Source organism: Cavia porcellus, unplaced genomic scaffold (genome assembly GCF_034190915.1).
Source record: "Cavia porcellus strain 051 isolate PalLab524CR breed Dunkin Hartley unplaced genomic scaffold, mCavPor4.1 scaffold_8, whole genome shotgun sequence".
In the NCBI taxonomy this organism is placed as follows: Eukaryota; Metazoa; Chordata; class Mammalia; order Rodentia; family Caviidae; genus Cavia; species Cavia porcellus.
In genome coordinates, this window is record NW_026947491.1 from 16,693,386 (window position 1) to 16,700,981 (window position 7,596).

A 7,596-nucleotide genomic window follows, 5' to 3' on the forward strand; every position below is an offset into this window, starting at 1 on the left:
AATTTCCTTTTGAGACGTCTAGACTTAATAAGCAAATTCAGCAGGATAGCTAGGCACAAAGTCAACATTCAAAAGTCAATAGCATTCCTATACAAATAACAGACTCACTGGGAGAGAAATTGGAGAAACTACACCCTTCATAATAACAAAAAATGAAATACTTAGGGATCAATTTAACAAAGGAAGTAAAAGATTTATACATTGAAAATTACAGGACTCCAAAAAAAGAAATTGGGAGAATATCAGAAAATGGAAAGATATTCCTTGCTCATAGATAGGAAGAACCAACATCATGAAAATAGCCATGTTCCCACAAGTCTTACACAGATTTAATGCAGACTCTATTAAAATAATATTAGCATACCTCAAAGATCTAGAGAAAACATTCCTGAAATTTATCTGGAAACATAAGAAACCTAGAATGGCAAAGGTAATCCTGGGCAACAAAGGGAAGGCAGGAGGCATCGCCATCCCTGCCTTGAAATTATATTACAAAGCTGCTATAATAAAAGGAGGTACTGGGAAACAGACACGAGGATCAGTGAAACAGAATAGAAGAAACAGATACAACTATAGACACACTCAGCCTCCTTATCATTGACAAAAGCCAAATGTTCACTGGAAGAATAGTAGCCTCTTTAATAAATGGTACTAGAAAAATTGGCTTTCCATATGCCAAAGATGTAAACTTGACCCATGCCTATTACCCATGCCTATTACCATGACTAAAGTCAAAATGGATCAAATAGATAAACATTAAGCCAGAAATAAAATATTAAGTGTACTGCAAGACAGAGTAGATACAAATCTCAAAGACATAGGGCTAGGCATCTCATGAACAAAATCCAAACTGCACAGGAAGTTTTTCAAAGAATCAGCAACTGGGATCTCATTAAAAAGTGTTTGCACATCCAAACAAATCAACAAAGTGAAAAGAACACTCAGGGATTGGGAAAAGAATTTCACCAACTGTCCTTCAGACAAAAGATTTCTATCTAAAACATATGGAAAAAAAATCAATTTCCCCAGATTCAAAGACCCAATCCAAAAATAGGCATCTGAGATGAATATATAATTCTCACTTGAAGAAACTCAAATGGCAAACAAATACATGAAACAGTGTTAAACATCATTGGTTGTTCAAGAAATGCAAATTAAAACAAGACTGAGATATTGTCTCACTCTGGAAAGAATGGCTAATATGAAGACATCAACATATAACAGGTGCTGGAGATGCTGTGAGGAGAAAGGAATCCTACATTGTTTGGTGGGAATGCAGATGTAAAACCACTGTGGGAATCAGTGTGGAACTTCCTCAAAAAACTAGGACTAGATGTTCTATTTGATCTTTTTGATTTTGAAGAGAATAAAACCAAATGAGAAAAAAATGGGGTCAGTGAAAACAAAAAGATGGACATAGTACATGACTTAAGATCAAAATACAAGATGATCTACAATGGTTACCATGATGTCTCTTGTTATCTTCCATAGAATTGCCCATATCATCAGGCACAATAAAATTGAATATAGCAGGTACAGAAAAAATAAATAGAAGCAAAATATTGGAGGGGCTGGGGATTTAGCTCAGCGGAGACATTATAGGACTTCAAAAGAAGGGAATAGTCAAGCCAGAATGGGTATCCAAGTGAATCTTACTGTCTTCAGAGTACTTGCCTATATTCTCAGACTTGATACTATCAAAAACATAACAGATTCAAATAAAATCAGTGAAGACAAGAGTGATCAAACAAAACATTCAAATAAAATCGGTCAAAACAAGACAGTGAAAGCAATACAGGGTTTCAGATTAAGTTAATAGGAAATTAAAAATAGTTACTGTAGTATGTTCTGCTATCTTTGAAATAGCTGTCCACATCCTCAAATCTAGTACAGGTAGACAAACTGGAGCAGAATATAACCAAACTAAACAGAGCAATGAAACCAACATGGGTTTCAAATCATAATACAAGATTCACAATGTCCTCTGCCTCCCCTTTTATTTTCACAGGGTGTATTGTACAGTTTGTATCCCACTAACTCCTTTAGCTTTTAGATTACGGAGGCAACCTGTTATTTACCTAAGTGGTTCTGAACCTTTTTACCCTGAGCTTGATCTCATGTTGTATCCATTTACCTACAAGAGCCTCTAGGTTTTCCTTCCTTATAGCTGAGTAGTTCTCCATTGTATAAAAGTGTTACGTCTTTCCAACCAATCTGCAGCTTAAGGGAGAGCCACCTCCACTTATTTCTGCTTCCCTGTCACATAGAACATTATTTTCTCATCCTTTTCTTTCAGTCCATGTACCCTCTTTCAGGTTAATTATATTTCTTATATAGAGCATCTTGATGGACCCTATCTCCTGATCCACTCTGCCTGTGTTTCTTTTTATTAGTGTATTGAGGCCATCCATGTTAGTGATTATGGCCAATCTTCTCTGCCTCATCTATGCCATTCTATTTTCTGCCATTGGTTGTCTACTTTTCCCCTTCATTCCACTGTTTGTCCATTTAGTGAGCCCCTTCTGCCACTATTCTTGAAGCCATGGTCTTTTTTTCTTTTAGAATGTCTTTCAGTATTTTTTGTAGGGTTGGATTGGTGGTCATGAACTCCCCCAGTTCCTCTTTGTCATGGAAGCACCTTGTTTCTCCATTAATTTTGAGAGATAGTTTTTCAGGATACATTAATCTGGGTTGGAGGTTATTTTCTTTCAGGGCTTGAATACTTCAAGCTCTTCTTGAACTAATAGTTTGTGTCAAGAAGTCTGCCATGATTCTGATGGGTTTTCCTTTATAGGTGATCTGTTTCTTTTCTCTGACAGCTTTTAATATTCTGTTCTTGTGTTGAATTTCAGGAATCTTTATTATTATATATCTAGTTGCAGATCTATTGGTTATAGCTGGCTGTAGTTCTGTATGCCTCATATATCTTAGTTTCATTTCCTTTTCTTATGCTTTCTTTAATCATTTCTGTAAATAGCCTTTGTATTTCCTTTGTGTTTACCCCTGCTTCTTCTCTCACATTTTTTATTCTTAAGTTGTAGATTCTCGTCATCTTCCAGCCTTTGTATTGTTACTTCCTGGTTCCTTGTTATTTTAAAGAAATCTTTCCCAAACACACATTGCAAACCTGTCTACAAGGTTTGATAGTCCATCTTAATTTCTTTCAAGTCAACTTTCAATGGAGTTTTTAATTTCTTGGTAGTCTCTTTGAATCTGTTTCATGTATTCTACATTTTAAAAAATATTCTTCATTGAAGGTTTCCTTCCCTTTTCTATGCTCCTCCATTCTTTCATCTGTGTCTTTTTGAGAGGTGCTTAGCATTTCTTTTTTTATATCTTACTTTACATATATTAGTATTTCTGTTTTGAGTTCTTTTATAATGTCACAAAGATACTTATAAAGAAGTATCTATGTGAGATGCTGCTTCTTTAGAAACTGCAGGTGTTCAACCCCCGATCTCTTCTGTGTTTACCTCTCCTGGGCCAGTACTGTTTGGGTTGGAGGCTGGAGACTTCCTTTTGTTTCTTCCTCTTGTCACGTTTCTGGTTTCTTCCAGACAACTGGATAGTGGCAGTCCCCAGCACTTTCTGTATTAGTTACAGTTACTCTGAAGCATGCTAGCTAGGGATTGCTGCCCTCCCCATTCTGCTGCTGGCCCTCCCCATTCTGCATGCTGGCCCCTCCCTTCTGAGCTGGTCAACCACTGGGAGTCTTCAGCACATTAGTGTGTGCTGTGCAGATGGGGCTGTTTAGGGATAGCTTCAGGGAAACCTTGTCCTTGGCTATTGGAGTCCTGCTCCTCACACAGAGGGGCAGGACTCAGTCCAAACAATTCTCACTAATCTGCTCTGCACTAGGAGTGGCTGAATGAATCTGACTGCAGTTCTGGTTCTGGACTTATCTGGTTGGACTCCAAAATGTCGCCTGGACAATTGCCTACTCCCATGGAAGGACTAAGTTCCTCACACTTACTGTGAGTCAGTGCAAATATCCAGTCTGCCGCTCCCCTCCATGACCATATCCTCTCACCGAGTCCCTGGGGCTTGCCAACCCCAACTTTATCATGACCATGTGTCTTTGGATTCCAGTGGGGTTTTGCATACAGCAGGACTGGCTCTAATGAGAATGCATCTGGCTACAGCCTCTTTTCTTTCTTTCTTTCTTTTCTCTTTCTTTCTTTCTTTCTTTCTTTCTTTCTTTCTTTTCCCTCTTTCTTTCTTTCTTTCTTTCTTTCTTTCTTTCTTTCTTTCTTTCTTTCTTTCTTTCTTTCTTTCTTTCTTTCTTTCTTTTTGTTTCACTTTAGTTTCTTCCTGGATCAAGAGGATCCATCTCCTTCCATCTGGTCTTCTCCACGCTGCCATATTCTGCATCTGAGCTCTTTCTTTCAGAGAGGCATTTTACTTTGCTTGTTCCATTTAATATAGCTGTTTGCCTACTTTATATTCTTCAGATGAATTGAAAAATTAGACCACAATAATATACATGCACCCATGTTTGTAGCTGCACAATTTATAATAACCAGATCTTGGAATCTACACAAATGCCCATCAACTGGGGAATGGATTTAAAAAATGTGAGAAAAAAAAGATGTGGTATTTTTTCCATGGAGTACTACTTAGCTATAAAGAAGGGTAAACTTGAGGCTTTTATTGGTAAATGGATACAACTAGAGACCATACTCATAAGTGAAATTATAAATCAGACTCACATGTGTAAACACCGTATTGTCTCATTGTTGTAAGAAACTGAAAGTATGATCCAAAAGTTATAATGGATATAGTGAAAGGGAACTAGTTAAAGGGAAGTCATATTTAATCAGTTTTGTAAACCTTTGTCTGATAATCTGAGCTTTTAAAGATAACAATATGCAAAAAAGATAACAATATGCAATATAACATCCATTGTTAAATTCCTATTATCTTGTTTTGAAATGCTCTATCATTTTTGTTTTTGTTGGTGATGATGATGGTGTTGATTGGCTTTTGTGGGTGTGTGTACTTGATTGCTTTTTAATTTTTTGTGCTTTTTTTTCCCCTTAAAAAAAACCCTCCTGTTGAAGTCCTGGTACTCACTGTAGTCTCACATGTGAGTCTGTATAACAAGATCAAGAAGGTCTGTTGCAGAAGATTGAATGGTCTGAGTTGAAGGCTGAAAAGTCTGGGCTAGAAGCCCAGATATGACTTCCAAGGTTACATGCAATGAATACTGGAATTCCTGTCAAGAGACAGAGGAAAGCCTTTTGTCCTTTTTTTTTTTTTTTTTTTTTTTTTGTACTGGGAATTGAATTCATGACCTTGCACTTCTCAGGCAGACACTGTGCCACTGAGCTATATCCCCAGACCTTTCCTTTCTTTTTATAGCAGCCTGCATATAATTACTCCCTAGGGTTGGTCTTTTATACCAATAATTTAGCTGTACATATAGTATTCACGTTGACACAGTTAAGTATCACAGGCTGTCCTTTGACAACTTCACAACCAGAAATTTCTTTAAACCATAGTCTGCAAATGAAAGATGAGCTCATAGTCTGCCTAAAATATGATCGTCCTGAACACAAATGGAAATACTTACTCTCTCAGAATAAAAGGGAAGTTTTTTTGGGTGATGCTTGTAACATTTCATAACTTGAACACTATAACATAGGTTTAACAAGGTTTAACTTGAACACTATAACATAGGTTTAACAAGGCTTAACTGTTATTAAGTCTTTCAATATTATATTACATTGGAAACCTATTCAGAAAGAATTGTTATAATTATACTCTATTTATGTAGCTAATCACTGAATCATACCTGTTATTTAGACCTACTTTGTACTAATTTCCTTGGCCTTCAGTAAGCACCTCATGAGGTCTTGGTTCTTTCCTTGATAGAGTGACCTATGATTTTATTCTTGAAGGTCCTGGACCATTTGACATTCTGCCTGGGTTAGATCCATATAGTTTTCCACTGACTAAAGCAAGACATTTGTCTTAGTTAATTTTTACTTGTTGCTGAGACAAAATACCTGATGCCTTCAGTTGGGAAAGGAAAGGTTTATTTCTTACAGTTTTTGGAGGTTTCAGTCCATACTCAGTTGGCCCCAAGGCAGGGTGGCATGGTGGGTCCTTAGTTCATAGTGGCTGTAAACAGCAAAGCAGAAACTGGCAAGAGAGCAAGACACACCTTCTTCCTGCCATTATATCACATCCTGGCTCCACCCCTATGTGGGTGTAGCACTGACACCATCAATCCAAGTACTATACAATGAACCAATCACAGATGCATAATGCAAATGCATGAGGTCTGGGGGCCACCGACATAAACTATGACAACATTGTTATACTAGGAAGTGCCCCAAGGTATCTCCTGCACTCCAAGTATATTTTTTCTCCATTGTGGAGTAATAGTCTAATTTTCCCTTTACAGTTTGGGTCAGTCACCCCATGCATCACTAACTCCCTTTTTAGCTGAATTCCTCCAAGTCATAAGAAGACCAAGATGACCAGAAGGAAGTCTCTACACCCAATTCAATGGTATCCTTGTGTTTGTGGTACAAGCCTTCCCTCCTCTGGGACTAAGACTTATTTCTAAGCCAGAAAAGCATAAGGTCATGGGAACAGGGTACAAACTTTTGCTACTAGATCACTTCAGCAATAGTGAGTGGTGCCACTCTTACTTCTGCCTCTTCATTCCTGGATCCATGGATCCCAGTTCTGGGAAACACAGTACCATATAATGGATGCAGACTGAAAGCATAAACACATAAACCTTTTGAAGAACCTTGCTCCAGCCCTGCAAGCTATTGCCACAAAATTAATACTCCAAGTGTATCTTCAAGAGACCATTTTATCTTTTTATAAATCATGCTGTTTCTGGGTATTAAGGAACATTGTATACCTAATGAATTCCATGACCATAAGCCCGTCACCTCACTTCTTTGGACATCACATGTGTTCCTTTGTGTGAGAGCCAATATTTTGTGGAGTTTCACATAGTTGATAAGGCATTTGTAAATCCATGGATGGAAGTTTTGGCAGAAGTATTACATGCAGGAAAAGCATATTCATGTCTAGAATAAATACGCCAGTAAACATAAAGCACATTCCTTTCCATAATGGAAGAAGTTAAGTCTAATCAAGCTGCCAACAGGTGGAAGTCTGATCATCTCCACACTGGTGCCATATTGGAGAATCAGTTGGTTTCTGCTGCTGGTCAGGTAGGAGTGGCTGTAACCAGATCTGGCTTTCTGAGTAGGAGTCCATGTTGCTGAGTGTGCATAACCTCCAACCCTCCCAATATGGCCACTGTGTTCATGAGCCCACTGGGCAATTACATGTGTGGTTAAAGAGAACTTGACAACTATCTACAAAACAGTTCATCTTATTCTCAATTGTTGGTGAGATAAGTTTTTGGTTAGTGTTTACATGGAATACTAATATTTTTATATCCTTGGCCCACATATGTAGGTCTAGCCACATACCACATACCCAAAAATCTTTGTCACTAATTTTCCAGGTGTGTTCCTCCAGGTTCCTGACAGCCAATCAGACCACTGGCTACAGCTCATGAATCAGTGTAAATTCACATATCTGGCCAATTGTTTTCCCAGGTAA